General features: G+C 34.6%; 1 protein-coding gene across 1 annotated transcript in view; it reads left to right on the forward strand.

Moving 5' to 3' along the window:
- LOC129217676 (uncharacterized) overlaps window positions 1-15940 on the forward strand; it is a 41454-nt gene extending 25514 nt beyond the window's left edge. The window contains exon 4 of the mRNA XM_054852011.1: window positions 15460-15940. The gene's annotated coding sequence lies outside the window, so the exon portion shown is untranslated. The remainder of the gene's footprint in view (window positions 1-15459) is intronic.
- Window positions 15941-17319: the final 1379 nt, after the last annotated feature.

The raw sequence follows: 17319 nt of genomic DNA on the forward strand, positions 1-17319 counted from the left end.
AATGAATTACTTAGTAACTTTTTCCGACGAGATGCAAAAGGAAAAATAATCGATAAGGGATGAAATTATCTAAAATCAAGCAAGCTCTTTGATAGAGCGTTCGAAAGCGAATGAACTAATGACCTCAGCTTCCGTTTAACTCCCATATTGCCGCCAATGAAATAACCAACAGTGAAAAGAAAACTTGATGAAGTTACAGTGGTGGCGTAGAAGTCTCATTTTTCGCTTTTCTTTTAAGAGTATCAAATGGCTGCTTTACAGTTGACATTTGCACGTTACTTACTGTTTTGCAGCTGCCAGTTCTAATTAACATGAAATCTTGACTTTGAAATAATGTATTAACAGCTGATGCTTTGATATTTAGACTTAGGAATCGGAAGAGAGATAGAGCCTTGAGGACTGAAATCATTTTTTGTGTACAAGTCTTTAAATAGTGGATTGGCTATTCTATAGAAAATAGAAAATATGGGTATTTTCAGACATTTGCAACTGTTGGTGGTGTTAAACATCGAATTTATAAAAAACGAAAAAAGTATTTTTGCTAAAACATTAAAAAGTGGATTTTTTGTAAAAAGTACGAACCATATCACACAAGCTCTCACGTCTCACTGTTATTGAAGATTTCTGACTTTTCCGACGATGACGTCTCATTGCTACAATTGCTGCGAATTCAATCCAACTAAAATCTGACTTAAAAGAGGTGATTTGATGATTAATGCTTTAGTATCTCAATTCACGTGTGATTGAAGTTTAGAAAACACTTGTGGATTCCAATCGCAAAGGATAAATACTTAGAAACTGCTCCGAATATTCTTTAGAATCGAAAAGTTATTTTATTCCCCCCCCCCTTCAACTTTGCAGTGTATGCACTGAACTGTAGAAGAGGAAAATAAGTATTTTGCCAAAACGATAAGAAGAGGAATTTTTGCGAAGTTGGGGATCATATGGATTAGCATATCTCGTGTTTTTAGCATCCAACTGCAACTTCAAGTTTTCTGAACTTATGGAGACTGATTACGTTGTGTTTTCCAAAAACAAAACAGATATCTTTGTAAAACTATCAGAAACTAAATTTTTCGCAAGTGAAAATTTAGGACTACACGCATTCTGATGAAAAGAAAAAACTTGAAAGACAACACGCGTTTTATATTTTCCTGAAAATTGAAGCATCATACTCAAGTTTTCTGTTAGTATTCTAGCTCAAATCCGTGAACATGCACACCGGACAGACTGCACTGTTGGAATATTTCTTTAAAATTTCAACATGAATTCAAAAGAATTGTCCAGTTAGAAAACTTTCAGTTTCTTCATAAGTTGTTCGTTGAAAGTGGCTGGACTCGAAATTTTTCCACGTAAGGGTCAGAGATCACCAAAAGATGTTGCTCCGCTATATCTGTTTCTCAAACGTTTTACTTTTGTGGTTTTGTCTTCTTATGAAAGAGTCATTATCCATCTCTGATGAACTCGTTGAAAGTAATTCAAGTAGTAACAGTTTTAGGGGCAGAATACTCCCGACTCCACTAATTCGAGATTTTAATAATTCTGTAGCCGAGGTATTAATGCAACAAGCAAACAACATGTTTGTTTCCAACATAAGTATCAGTGACTTTATTAGTGATAATGATACACAGCAGATGCTTCTTCGATATCGAGAAAGGTAGTACCCCATTTATCTTTCTTTATGTCATAGTTTCTAAAATTTTTACTAAGGATAATATAGCCTCTCGTTTTTTCCCCCGATAGTTTTTTAAATTATTTTAAGTTGATGAGTCTCGGTTTTAAAGTTAATAGGAAGTAATCGGGGTTTTAAAGTTAACAAAAAATGAATGGCGTTTAATTTAGATAATCAATCATTTTACTTTGCTTTATTTTAATACTAGTGGTACCCGCACGGCTTTGCCCGTAGTAGAAAATTAAAATGTTATTTGGTTCGCCTGTATATTTACAAACAATGGATGGTGAATTTCTCGCCAATTTGCTATGTTCATTTGCTCGTCCATGTTACGGTACCACGTTATGATAATTTGGTAATTTACTCGTCCACATTACGATAGTTTGCTCGGTAAAATGTTCTTAAAATTGGAATAAAAAAAGAACAAAATCGAATTTTCGAAAATTCGCTTTGAAGTGCACACACCCATGCTACAAACTAATTTTGTGTCAACTTTCATGAAAATCGGCCGACCGGCCAAGGCTCGCAGAGATCCTGACAGACAGAGATCCGGACATCCAGACAGAGAGACTTTCAGCTTTATTATTAGTAAAGATAAAGATGATTTCATCATTGGGGGCATTTCAGTCGATTCTCTGTCTTAAAAATATGCTTAAGATTTTTAGAGGGCGGGGGTGGAGGCTGCTTCTTCTTCTTGTGTCTTTCTGCGCTGCGCGTTTGAGAAATAGGTACCTCAAATAGATTTCAGAATTGAAACCACAGTTGGATTAATAAAAAGGAAGTTGCTTATTCGTCGACAACTTCTCGAAAGTACAGTGGCTCCCAAAGGTGTTCGTACACTTTAAATTTTTTTAATAAAACCAAAAATAACGCGAAACTGAATACGAATATGAAGTCCAATATTTTTTCACATCATTCCTATGCCATTATAAATAAAATCTTCTTTGTGAAATGGGTCAAAAAACGAAGAAACAGAGAGATAATACGTCACAAAAGTCATCGTACACTCAAATCTTTTCGAATAAATCCATGATTAAAATTATCATATGTCGTTTTTTTTTATTATTTTTGCATTGTGTTGACCCTTAAGAGTCATTTGGCTTTAATTTTTTGTTTATTTATTCCTTAATATTGTGCTTATTACTTTAAAATGGCTGGTATTCGTAAAAAAAACACAAACACCATTCAGGGGCGGCAAATAGAGGGGTCAAGAGGGGGCGTTCGCACCCCCAAATTTTATGAGAAGAATGATAGAAAATGGGTGAATTCAATTTTTGTAAGTCGGAACTCAATGTTCATTAAAGGAAATCTAGCTGGTTCTCAGCAACTATTTGATGAAACTCGACAGATTCTCAGACTAGAAAAAGTGTTATTCGTTATTTGGGTGATGGCTTAGAAATTCATGAAATATTTTCAGCTTTTTCAGAACATAGAAAACTGATAGAGAAACATGGTTAATTATAACTAAGGAAGACATTGCCTCATATAGGCTAAAAGTTTCACACTTGTGTGCCCAGTGTAACGATGGTATGTCCAATATGAGAGGCTCGTGAAAAGTGGTGTGGCTGCATAGTTTTCACAAGAAAATTCCTTGATATTTTACATTCACTTTTACGCTCATTTTTTAAGTGTATATTTATTTAATGAGTGTTCATCGCTTTCTTCTGCAAGAAACACGTTTCAGCTGCTCAATACATTATACTGCTTTCATAGAAACTTCTTAAAAGTGCATGTGATTATTGAATAAAAAAAGACATATCAACCAAATACCTTTTATGGAGCTCTATAATTATGCAATCGCGGAGTGACACAAGATAATCTTCAAGAGTGAAAACGATAAAAACATTTCTCTATAACTTCAAAGCAGTGATTTGACGACTGGAAAATTTATTGCAAAATGATTCTTTCAATGGTGAAAAAGCTCATGTTCTTTAGCATAGCACAAGCAATATACCGACAGAATGGTTTTCACATCTAGAGACTGCAGTTTCGTCCTTGTTATGGATTCATCAGTCTGGAATAGTGAATAACAGAGCTTGAGGCAGATGATATCTCATTGAAGCTGAGAGTGCCGACATGACTAGATTATTCAGTGATGAAAAGTTTTAGCACCTCACAGTTTTTGAAGTAGCCTGAGGGGTGAGTTTGAAGAGCAAGATACAAAAAGTGTTTTCATACATAACTTTGTGTTACTTCAATTATTTTTTAACTATTACAATCAGCTCAGCTAGTAGAGAAAGATTTTTTTATATGTCTCAGGAGGTTAGAGAAATATTTTCGAAGCACAAAAGGGGGGGGGGATTAAAAAAAAAAACTTTTCCATTTAGCTGAACTGGCAAAACAGCAAGACATTGGGCACTGATAGATTAGTAACTTAACACGATTTCCTGCACTTCCGAATTCCAAAAATCATGCATTATAACTTTTCCAAAAGGTATAAAAACTTTAGTAGCGACAAGTTTTGTATGATAACTTTTTAGTCAATGAATCAAAATTTTAATTGTTTCTAAACACTAATTTTATTTATATTAAACCGATTTTATGACAACTTCTTGTTAGCTAATGTGTGTTTGGTTTCGCTTTGGGGTTATACATATTTAAGAAATTCGACCCCCCAAATGAAATGGTGAAATGCCGCCCCTGACACCATTCGAAACTTGAATTTTTTCCTCAGAGTGGAGGTAAATTGATTTGAAATGTCTCTAAATTAGTTAATTTATTCCATTCTATAGTAAAGTGCTTGATAAAATGCTTTAAAGAAAAGAATCGGACCGAAAACAAGGCAAGGAAAGGTCAACCGGCAAAGTTGACAAAGCATGATCGGAGATTTACAGTTAAAAAAGTTATGAAAAATACACATTTGAGTGCTGTAACAGTTTTTGTAGAATTTAATGAAAAAACTTACATTTAATTTTCACATAAAATTGTTCGCCAAGTTCTCTGATTAACTGGATTAAATGGGAACTCTTCCCGCAGAAATTTCTTGTTCGTGCGAAAAACGGAAAGCTTACGCTTTTTGTCGCAAAATAAATGATAAATAAGCTTTAAAGCGTTTTGGAATAACGTCTTACTTACAGATGAAACTAAATTAAACATTTTTGGTTAAATTGTTGTATAATTGTGAATAGAAGAAAAAATGAGGAACTTGATCTTAAGAACTCAGTTGGATCAGTTTATCAGGACGGTGAAGGGGCTCTTGTGAGAGGGTGCATATCAGTATCAGGACTTGGTAGTTTGGAATTTTTTGATGAAATAATAAATCATGCTGTTCATTTAAATATTTTAAAAACCAATTTTAAACTCTTAGCCAGAAATTTGGTTATCGGAAACCACTTCATTTTTTATCAAGATAACGATAAGAAGCACACGGCTTTCAACGTTTGCGTCTAGTGCCTCAAAAATTATCCTAAAGTTTAGAAAATACCCCTTCAATCTCCAGATTTGAACTTAATGTAACATATTTAGAGATATCTGGAGGCTAGGTTACGAAAATGCGGTTTTGAAACGAAAATAGAGCTAGAAACAGTAACACTCGAAGTGTGCTTGAACACTTACTCAGAAATTACGCAAAAAAAAAGAAAGAAAAAAGAAAGAAATTTATTTCCAGACGTCTAAAAGGTGTTGTTGGTACTGCATGATATTCTACTAAATAATTACTCAATAAAAAGTTAGATTATTCAATAATATATAGGCATTTTTTAAAGTGTACGAAGATTTTTGTGAGATAAAATTTCTGGCACTTTTTGGTTTTTGATTTTTAAAAAATTAGGTTTAACTATTTTTTTTTAAAATTTCCTGTAGTTTTGTTGAAAATTAATCATAGTTCTTATAATTAAATACTTATACCGAAATAATAATTCCAACCAATGGATGGGTCCTATTTCATTGAAAGTCGTAGGTGTACGAACACTTTTGGGAGCCACTGTATGTTAGATGGAAACATGAAGTGTGGTAGAAGTATTTTGTTGGAGATAAAAATACATTATTGCCGTACTTTTATAATCCAGCACTTTTTTTCATAATATGTTTTTTAACGATCCTCAAAACTTTTTAATATTCAAACTTTATATTTAGAACGCTGACCAAAATTTATTCCATAGATAGTAAATATTTGCAATTTAAAAAAGTCAAGTTAAGAGATAAAAAAAAGGAAAGAATTTTTTTTCCCCCCAGCATTTAGGCAACGTGATCTTTGTTTACCAGAAGAACAGAACCAGACTCTTCAGCGATTTTTGTAATTTTTTCTATTTTTAAGTATGTTCGATAGGATGCAAAAAAGTCGGAATAGACATTTCGACGTTAAGGCACTTAAACTAACGAGTAGAGCATAATCTAAGTGACAGACTTATAGACCAGGCACCAGGGGTTCTCAAACTTTTTCGACTCGCGGCACCCTTTGAAGCTTTAGAATTTTCTCATGGCACCCTATTATGTTAACAACTAATAAGTCGTTATTTTAAGGTGTTTCCCCCCACTCCTGCGCACAGTTCATGCACATATGTACAGCATATGCAGCACAGGATCATATCAACCTTCTAAATACTCCGGTGTTATATCTATATACATAAAAGAAAGTCGTGTTAGTTACACTATTTATAACTCAAGAAGGGCTGGACCGATTTGGCTGTATATTGTTGAGCATTTAGACGTACATAGGATACTTTTTATCCCGTTCGACTGCGTTCCCGAACTATTTGTAATTGCAAATTAAATGTTTAATTAATTATTTAGCTCTATGAATTCCTAACAAATGGCGGAGTAAGTTAACTCGAGAGGGCGCCGGCCGACAGTGTCAATAGCTACACTATTGTGGGACTGTTGTGGTTAGCGCTGATTTGATTTTGTAGGATTTTTCTACTGGGTTTTGTTTTCTTTATTTCTACAACGTTTGTTTTCGTTCTTATACCAGGTTGAGTCAAACGTTTTTCCGTAATTTCCCTGCCCTGGATTGACAGGCCTGAATGTAACATATGCAAATTACATTTCCTGCGCATCTGATCTAAAATGGTAGAGCGGAGTTTGACTTTGATAATCCTTATCAGTTGCTTTGATTTTTCGTACCTGTGTAGACATTGCAGTCTCTTGAAATAGCGGATGATAAGCTAGCAATTCCTGTTATTTTGCGTTTCCTCTCGAAAAAAGGTCTTAACGCAAGGGGAGCGGCAAAAGAAATTAATAATTAAGTAAGGATGCCTACCTTTTCTCGGTCCCTAAGCAGGGTTGCCAGTGGCTAAAAAGTGCCCAAAAATGAGTAATTTACTGACTCATCTTTGGGCTCTTGGACTCTTAAAAAACTGTTATCATAAATGAAGAGTAAAAGTTGTAAACAAAACGCTTAAATAAGGTTGCCTACATATTGAGTGTGAACTAACCAGGGTTGCTAGGGTTAAAAGGTGCCCAAAAATGATTAATTTAGCCTAAAAAATTTATTAATTTTAATTCTTTTTCTTTTTTTTTTTTTTTTTTTCTTCTTTTTGAAAGTGGTTAAAGATTTTTTTAAAAAGAAAAATAAGTATTAGCTCCTTTGTTTAGAAGGTGCTGCTACTTTATTTGATCTATTATTATTTTTATTATCTAATTCTTTAGATGAGCGAGGTATATTTATTTCTAGAAATCAGCTTAACATATTTAAAAAATATGTTTGAAATGATTTGCGACTTTAGCTAATTTTGAGAATATTAATCAGATACTAGAAAGTTGATATTGGTATACGGGAAAGTAGGCTCGTTTAGTTCTGGACGGAGCGTCTTGTTTGTACGGCATTAACGCAACGCATCCATGATCACTCGCGTCACTTCCATGACGGTAAGAGCCTTAACTAACAAATCAGAAAGATCATTCACAACTGTCAAGAAATGACTCAAAACTTTCAATGTGAAAGTTTTTGGTTGTGTGCCACCAATTTCGGTATCCTCGTTGGGTTCGTCCTCCTTTGTCACTTTTATCTAAAAGCTCTTCTTCCAGTGAGCTCTGAGATGCGTGTATTTAATAACTTTACTTCTGAGAAAGAGCTCTTAGCATGCAAAACTGCCGTTCATTGCATGTTATCTGCAATTTCAGGAGCTTGGGTTTTGAAAGAGGAGAAAACCATTACTTTTGTTTGAAACTGGAAAAGGATATTTCATTGGCAGTTCTAGAATCCAGCTTCCACCTCCTTCCCATTATAAAAACTGAAAAAGAAACCACAGTTAATCGAAATGAACCCGGAAACTTAGGGAGAAAAGTACGAGAATCGACGAAAGTTGATTTGCTTCGATTAAGCAAATCGACTTAATTTCTTATGCTTCGATTTGAATGGAGCGCTGCAAGATAACGTTAGGTAGACGAAGAGCTCGAGTTTAACGTCATTTCAAGCTATGCTTAGTTTTCAGACTCGATTTTTGAAGCGCGTTTTAAAAATATTCTTCCTTTTCGAACAAACTGAAACTTTTGTAAGAATTTTTGTTTTCAGCTGCTGATAAATATTCCTTCAACTATCAAAATTCAATTGATTGCAACTTTCCTATTTGTACTTGCGAAACAGCCTCAGATTCTGTAGTTCAAAAAAAGTTTATAACTCTAATTCTTTATAAATTGGAAGCAAACTCTGTCTTATGCAGAAAAATTAACTGTTTCAATTGATATCAAAATTTTAAATATGCTGGTATCTTTTCACCACCACATTTGGTGAGAGAAAAGAAATATATTGCCTGTTTAATATGTCCGTTTATTACATTCCTATAAAGATAAAACCGAACTAAATGCGCTCCTTGGAAAGTTCTGGGCACTTTAAAATCTAGCTTGACCTCTGTCCCGGCAATACTGGAGAAAAAGTATGCTAACATACATAAGTTTGATTGTCTAAACGATAGTTTTAAAAACAGAGTGAAAAGCCACTTCCGATTGCAAAGAAAACAATAAGCATGCTTGATTACTTAAAACCTGGTGTGGACACCACCCTAGTAGCACAATTGGTTGGGAGATGGTTGGTCATCAGTAGAGCTTATGGTTGGCCAACTTTAGGCAATCTCCGCTTTCGCAACTGTTACCCAACCAACTATTTACCAACGAAGGGCCAACGATTTGCTACAATGCCTAGCAATTTCCCAGCGATGGCCCATCGAAAATATTCATGGTTGGCCCAGCGATGTCCAGAAACTGTAAGGCCATCGTTGACTCAGCGTTCGTTGCCAACCCACCATTCCTCACTGGTTTCTACCGTTGGCCAACCATCACCCCACCGTGCGTGCTACTTGGGCACACTACTTCCTTTCACGTTGAATAAATTATGGATGTTTTTTAAAAATTCAAAAGAGTGGGTTATAACGAGTGTTAGAAGCAATACTTAAAAAAATAGCTTTTTAGACATTTTCCTAGACATACAAAAGATATGGCAAACGTAGAGACAAATGTAAAGAAAAGTGATGTTTTTATTAGCATCTGTGATCAAAAATTGCATAAGAAGGAACTCTATATGGAACGCGTATAAAGAACGAAAATGGAATATAATAGTATCTTAGAGTGAGCAAGAAAACCCTTTAAATAGTTACATCCCTACTTTGTCGCGAGCCGATTGAAAAAAAACGTCTTCAGATAGACAATTTTTCTTGCTTGAATCTAGCTAAGTATCACCAAATTGAAACCAGATACGAAAAATCTTCTTTTTTTTTCTTCCGCCAAATTTGCCGCCAACTTGGCAATATACAGCCAATTTTGCGACCATAATCTTGGCGACATATCGCAAAGTGGAGAAATTCTAACATACTAAAGTTTGCATTGAAATCGACACTTGATTTGTCTAATACGTGCATACATACGCATATACAGACGTCAGTAGGAAAGTCGTAATAATTTAACTCGGGAATCTTCAAATGAATATTTCGGCTGTCTATTCGTTCTTAGTACATATGCACTACTCAACATTCATTCGGGGATGAGTAAAATGGTTACTTAGGCCGAAATTAAAGCGGAATATTTTTTCACGATAACAATATTTCCTTTATCTCTATATATTAAAAAAAAGTAACGTCAAAGAAATTGTGATAGGATGTCTGTGGCCCCCTAGCCTTGAAACTTTGCACAAAATTTCTTCGAGTTCTCGGGGTTTGCACCTGGGGTTTTATTTTTTAATTTTCACATTAGTTTTTTTTTTTTTTTTTTTTTTGTAATTAATTTTTTAAGCTAAAATTTCATGAAAATTGCCTATTAAGGAGAAGAAAGATTTCCCACACACTTTAACATTATATGTCGTTCGAAAGATATTTTTCTTCTTCATCAAATAAGCTTGTTTCAGTTTTCTCAAATAATTAGAACAGCAGATATAAGGGTTTCTATTTTCGCGAAATGTTTCGCTGTGCTCTTCAAGAACTCAATTCTAGCCCGGAGTTAAAGAGAAAAATATACTTGTACTAGAGACTACGAATCTGAATGCGACTTTTCAAACGCACGAAACTGCCGTTTTGCTACGTTCAAGGTGGCCTTTAAGCTGTGAAATTCAATAAAAAACATTGTGTTTGAATTTGGTTTCGATCAACTAATATCTTTCGGTCGCGCATGGGCCCCAAAATTTTCCAAAATAATGAAAAAGTTACATTTTTATGGGTTTTCGGTATTTGATGAATAATCACTGTTTAAATATAATAGACGAAGTATTTTTTCGGTCGAACTGAAAATGAGATATAAAAAAGAACTGTTAGGTTCAGTCAATGTTTTCCGGTAGCGCAAAGTCTTTGAAACTCTCCTGCGCAGACGTCGGACAGCAATCCATACAACGTCTCTCGCCTAGCTGGTTCGCTCCACTCCACGCCATCCTAGAACCACGTTAGCTGTCTCCACCATAGACTAATAATAAGAGTAGACCGAGCTATGGCAACACTTTTGCTGCTCATAAACCAAACCATGTGACTGGTGGATATCCTAGCAACAGCGGGCGTTGATCGTAGCAGACGATCAACGTGAGCGAGAAATAAAATAAACAGAATTGATGGAACACGGAAGAATGATCTTTTATGGAGTCCGATTTGTAAATTTGTTATTCTAAGTTGAAAATATTTTGTTACTATTATCGAGTTTTTCGTTTAGATAGTATTGTGCATTTTCTTTATTCAATTTCAATAAACTCTCTAAGCAATTAAAGATGTAAGCGCCCAAAAAGAATCAGCAAACGGTAAGATTTTTACCTACAATTTCAATTTAAGATAACGATTAGTACATTTTTGCGTTAACGCAAAACGTTTACGCCATTACATTTACGCCAACGCTGACGTAGCAGTTCCGAATGAAATAAAAGTTACTGAAAACTGTGATCAAAAACTAATTACTAATGTCAAAATAATGCATAACTAAAAGAAAAACAGTTCAATCATCTCTGCACCTGGGGAAAAAAATTATAATAAAAACACATTACGTCTTAAAATAAAGGGTGTCCCAAAATTAATGCAAGATTTGAATTTGCCGCCATTTTTGCAATAAATGGTTGGCAACCCTGAAAAAAAAACAGTTTGACAGCTGAGAGTTTAGGGTAATCAAAAATGGAGCGTTATACGATACAATAACGTGCTTTCATTATTGAACAATTGTTTCAAAAATAATGAAAGTTGAGGCTGGTCAAGCAGTTACTGTTAATGGCGCTCGGTATCGCAACACGGTAATGCACGGGTGGTTGTGGGCTTGTTGACATAGACCTTTGAATTCAAATAACCCCATTAAGAAGAAATTTAAAAATGTTAAATCACACGATCTAGGGTGCCAATTTTTATTACCGAAATAAGAGAATACGCGACCAGGAAATGCCTAATGCAGTAATTGAAATGTTTCACTCTCTCTCTCTAGCTGTATGGTACAATAACACCTCATTTTTACTAACCCTAAACTCTCAACTGTCAAATTGTTCTTTTTTCATGGCTGTCAACAATTTATGGAAAAAATGGTGGCAAATTCAAATCTTGCGTTAATTTTGGGACACATTTTACATAACGAGCGCCAAACTATAGATAATCCTGCCATCTAGCAACCATGCTGCCAAAGTTTTCTCCAAGCCTTCCACCAGTCACATGATGTATCCATGAACCAATTTTTTCATCAGCAAGTCCGGGAAAGCTCTGTCTACTCTTATTATTATTAGTCTATGGTCTCCACGGAGTAGCAAGAAGGAGAGAAATGTCCTACTGGTTTGCTACTGTAAAAGTGGCAACGATTGTTCACTTTTTTAGAGGGCGCTGTCGGCGAATCGCTCCCGTCAATCGCAGCAGATCAATGTAAATGAACTACACGATAAATCCCGGTTATCACAAATTTGCCATTTCAACGGCGCTTGCGCACGGACTTAGCTTTTTGGGCTTTCTGTTTTAAGATTTCGTGTTGCTTGTCAGTGGCGGCGCGAGAGCAAAAAAAGACGTCGGCGATGCAGTTTTGCGAGGCCTTTTTAATCATAAAATATTCTCAGACAAATAATTGAATTCATGGAATTAATTTTTGTACTAACTATTGGCACTTGAGTACCTAATCCACTTAATTGCTAGGACAAAAACATTTTATGACCACTAGCGCAATCAAAAAGAAGTTTTTTTGGTGGGGGGGGGGGGGGGACGACGACACATTGAAGGGAAAAAAATGACCTGATAGAAAGGGGGGTCCGGGGGGAAAATTTTGAAATTTGTAGTTTAAAAATGCCGTTTTAAGCTTTGTTTGCTGATGTTAGGGGAAAAGAGGTACAGAGGTCTCGGTGGAAATTTCTAGAAATTGAAGCCTTAAAAACGCAATTATAGGTCATATTTATTGACTTTAGGGTCAGAGACTGTCCCAGATCAATTCTTAAAAAAAAAAAAAAAAAAAAAAAAAAAAAAAAAGGTCAAAATCAATCCTTTGCAAATTCTCGAAATTGAAGTTTCAAAAACAGAGTTTTAGACAAGGAAGGGAGCTCTTCCCTCGAAAAATTTTGAAAATTACGGTCTTAAAAACTTAGCAATATTTTATATTTAGGAGCCATTCCACTTAAACTTTTTGTTAATGTAGTTTAAAAAACCCAATTGCTTATGATATAAAAGAAAGGCAGTATGGGGACCCTTGCCCGAATATTTTCTGAAATTCAAGCCTTCAAAATGCGATTGTAAGGCCATATTTTGTAATATTAGACTCGGTAATTTTTGAAATTCAAGCCACAAAACGCAATTTTCAGCAATTTTCGATGTTGTTGAATATATGGGGGCTTTAAGCTAGAAATATAGCGAAATTAAAGACCTGGAAACGAAATTTCAGATGCCCCATAATGCTTTCGGTTTGTGTGTGTGTGTGTATGGAGGAGGGAGGGGGTTAGGAAGAGCAGCATTTTGAATATTTTGTTATTTTTAGACGAACGTAGAAAACAATAGAAAAAAGAAAAGAAATAGGATGGGGGTGGGGGGAATAGAGTTGGCTGATCAATAAGTTGTAGCTATTGAATATTTTTAATTCAGGCCCCGACAGAATTGGTACCCGCATTTGCTAAGGCTGGCTCTGTGCAGTCTCCCCTGCACGCACTATTTTGATTACTTTTGTGTCTGTTGTATTTAATAAGAGCTTCAATTGAAAATATGGAAATTTCTTAAAACTTCTGAGAGTTTTGCGAGGCCCTATCTACGCGAGGCCGTCGGCAGTCGCCGACATCGCCGACGCCTAGCGCCGCCACTGTTGCTTGTTTATATTTAGGCTGAGCGAGAGTCCCACCAAATTAATGAATGCGATTAGAATATTTTCACCGCGATTTCGTAATATATATGAAACTACGCATATGAATAACTGATAATCTTAAGAGAAAAATGAGACTTCAATATTTATTGGTTTCGAAATATTTATTTAACATAAATGTAAAACACGTTGTGTACTTCAAAAATGATTGCAATATTAGTACAGAAATCAGTCTTTTGCGGATATTTTACGCTAGTCGTAAACAACTTAGTATTATACATTTTTATTTAGGTTGAAGGTTCGGCTTTGTATTAGAAGTGATGCTGCAATTCTAGTACGCTCTTCTGAGGTTAAAAATTTGGTCCTGAAAAGGTACAAAAAAATCAGACACCAAATCCATTAATAATTAAGACGCAAAATTCAATCTTTACCGAGACCTAAAAACTAAATCAGAGAAAACTTTTGTGATTTCTAATTTTTATCTGTATCTATCTCATATTTATTACCAAATTCAAAACGTTTGTGATTAATTTTAGCAAGATTTTTAAAATCTGCTAAGTCCGTGCGCAAGCGCAGTTGAAATGGCAAATTTGTGATAACCGGGATTTAACGTCGAGTGTAAATGATGCTAAGTTTCTCATTTTTTTAGGGGCAGCTGTTAAAGCAAAAAAAAGAAAAATACTACTGGAAATTGGTTGTAATAAAGGGCTAATATAGTGGACGATGTACGGGTTTCGTTCACAGGAAGTTTGCACAGTATTTTGATGGAAAAATTAATTTTATTTTTCATCACCAACTTGCCGAATTCGTCTGCTATTAATATTGTGCTGTGCGATGTTCTTTTTTTTTACGAGTTGGAATGTTTCTATTCCTGTAAATAACTGACGAAATGAGAATATAGTAGAATTAATTACGTAAATACTTTTTTAAATTAGTTGTAAATTTCGTGACATGTTTCAAGAACTAATTAAAACGAAATAACTTTTACTTTCACGACCTTTAACAGATAAAAATAAATGTTAATGTTCTATTTACTTAAATTCAAGCTGATATTGATTATAATAATTTTATAATTTTATCCATGTATTTACTCATTGCTTAAACAGAATTTTCATCATTTTTTTTATTATTATTATTGCATTCATTTCGACAACCAAATGGAAAAAAATCGAGAAACCTTATTCATTAAAAAAATACATGTACAAAAAGAGTAAATTTTAATTTTTGAAAACTTGATTAATTTCAACAGAAAATCCCACAAATATCTCAAAAAAGCGTTCCAAGGTATAATTTTTTATTTATATCCTCCCTTCTACCTCCCTGGCTGTCTCCCAACTTTGTTTTGGATCATTTGGGGCCCGTGAGCGACCGAAAGATATTAGCTGATCGAAACCAAATTTAAACACTATGTTTTGAGGCTCTGTTTGAAGACGTTACAAACTATTACCTTAAGAAATCATCTAATTAAAAAAAAAATTTAAAACTCTCAAAAATGAAGTCTTTTTCATATTTTGTCAAACTTAGGCCCCATGCACGAACGGAAGATATCAATCGATTTCCATAATTCTTTTTTTCCTTTGTTTGTCTTTATAACTCGCAACTTTTCCGCGCTATTACAACTTCGAAATTAAAAGAAAATGAGTTTTTTCGGTCCACCCTAATATATATATATATATATATATATATATATATATATAATTTTGTTACATGCATTTTTATCAAGTTCTTTTTTGTTTTCGGGTTGGAGTGGGATTTTAACATTTTTCTAAATTTATTAAGTTATTTATTGAAACGCTTATTCTTTACGGGAAGGGGAGCACGTTTTTTATTTTGTTCGTAACGTGTATTTAATTTTATTCTTCTTAGTAGGCGCCTTACACCTTCACGAAAGAAATAAGGTTGCTTCGCAATCTTGGGAGGTTGGGGAGCGTTAACGAGCAGAGGCGGAGCCCCCTAGTTATGTAAAAAGGAACTACAATAACAATATAACATAAAATTTATGACCGCAATTTTTTTGAAGCATTAAATTTAAGTAAATGCGGCTAGTTCGTGTTAATTTGTTGATAAATGTTAACTGCTCCATGTAATTCAAAACTTCACACCTATTATTTCTTACTAATTAAATGAACACTTGTTTCGTGCAGAAAACGAAAAGCAAGAATTATGACAATCCAAAGAGAGATTCTGATGAAGCTGGGATTGGATCAACAGCCAAATGTGACGTCACGCATGTCGGAAGAACAAAGGCGGTTTTTAATGCAGTCCTTCGATAGAAGACGCACCGAATCAAACGAGAGCCTCTCTGTCGTTCCATGTGAGGACGATCAAAACCGGGAAACATAAACACAGAAACGAGTTTCGAACATAAGAACTATTTGGACTATCGAATTTGGGGAGCTCATTGGAAAAAAAATAATAAATTGACATTCTTATTCCTGTCATGGATTTCAATAAATAAGCTCATAGAGTGTAACACAAGTTTTTAATCTTCAATAACCCACAAACCTGTGTGCATATTTTGTCTACAGGATCAAATAGGTTTGTTATCTGTGAAATTAAATTTGCACAATTTAATAGTTGCCGAAAAATTATTATTTTATTTTGGTGGTCTGAGGCTGAATAAAGATTCAAAGACCTGAAACATCTCTCAAGGATTTTCAAGAGCCTAACTTCATAACAAAACGTTTCAAGGACTGGAAACCCTGATAAAAATAATTTTTAAAGCAACATCTGGAAAAATTGCTTTTTACAATGAAAAAAAATCGCATTTTTTAAAAATTTTGTTTTAGCTATCCTTTCTTGTTTGCATGGGAAGGTAGCAACAGTTTCATCTATTTTGAAATAATTGTTATGTAGTGGAAAGAATCATATGGAAGAGATCATTAATAACTAGTATTTGGAACTAATCTATAATCATTTCTAAACAGTGGCGGCGAATCGCGGGGGGGGGGGCGATTGCCCCCCTCCCTGCCCTTTTTTTCATCATCAAAGATTGCCTCAACGTTAAGATTTCAATTTCAAAACATTCTGGGTGAGGTTATCCGAACATTAACATGTCACCAAATAGTTAAAAATTTCAGTTTTAAAACTTAATTTTGAAATTTTTCCGGGAGAAAATCCTCGAGTCCTCTTTTCTTTAAATGCAAAGATGACCTAAATTTGCGTTATAAAGATTTCAGTTAGAGGGAAAGAATTCAAGAAGAGAACCTCCCTAGATAGCGTAAAACTGCGTTTTTAAGACTCCAATTTAGAAAAAAAAAATCGGAGATATTTTTCTGAAGCCCCCCCCCCCCCCCCAAAGGAAGTTCAAGACTGAATTCTTAGGATTCCATCAGTTCACAAAAAAATAAAAATAAATAAAAGCACGGGGAGAACTTCCGAACCCTATCGTTCCTTCTTCTGAAATAACGTTTTAAAGGAAGTTCAAAACATGTTTTAAACTTTTGCAAAATTTCTGGGAGAGAACCCCAAACCCCTTGCTCTAAATTTACTAAAGATGGCTTTACTTAGCGTCTTTAAGACCAAAAAATTTCCGGGAAGAGCTTACATTGCCAAAGACAGTCCAAATTTCTTTGTTTTTATTATTATTATTAATTAGATTTTATTTAAAAAAAAACATTACAGGGACAACCCTGGAAACTCCTCTCCATTCCCCATACGTTGACAAAACTCTACTAAAACGGCGATTTGAAAGCTACAATTCCGAAAAAAAATAAGCGAGAGAACATTAAAAGCCCCCCCCCCCCTAGTCACTCAAGATGTCCTAAAACAGCCTTTAACTTTCTTTGAAAAAATTGCCCCCCGTATTTATAAGCCCCACTCGCCGCCTCTGTTTAAAAATAAACTTAAAACGAATTTAAACTTTAAAAAGTTCAACTTCATTAAATATGTAATCAACTGTAAGCAAAAAGTGATTATTAAATGAAAAAGATCTGCTGTCAGCCATTTACTCATTAAGCTTGGAGAAAAAGTGACTAGTAAGGAAAATGGACTACTAATTGATT

Source organism: Uloborus diversus, chromosome 1, assembly GCF_026930045.1.
Source record: "Uloborus diversus isolate 005 chromosome 1, Udiv.v.3.1, whole genome shotgun sequence".
NCBI lineage: Eukaryota > Metazoa > Arthropoda > Arachnida > Araneae > Uloboridae > Uloborus > Uloborus diversus.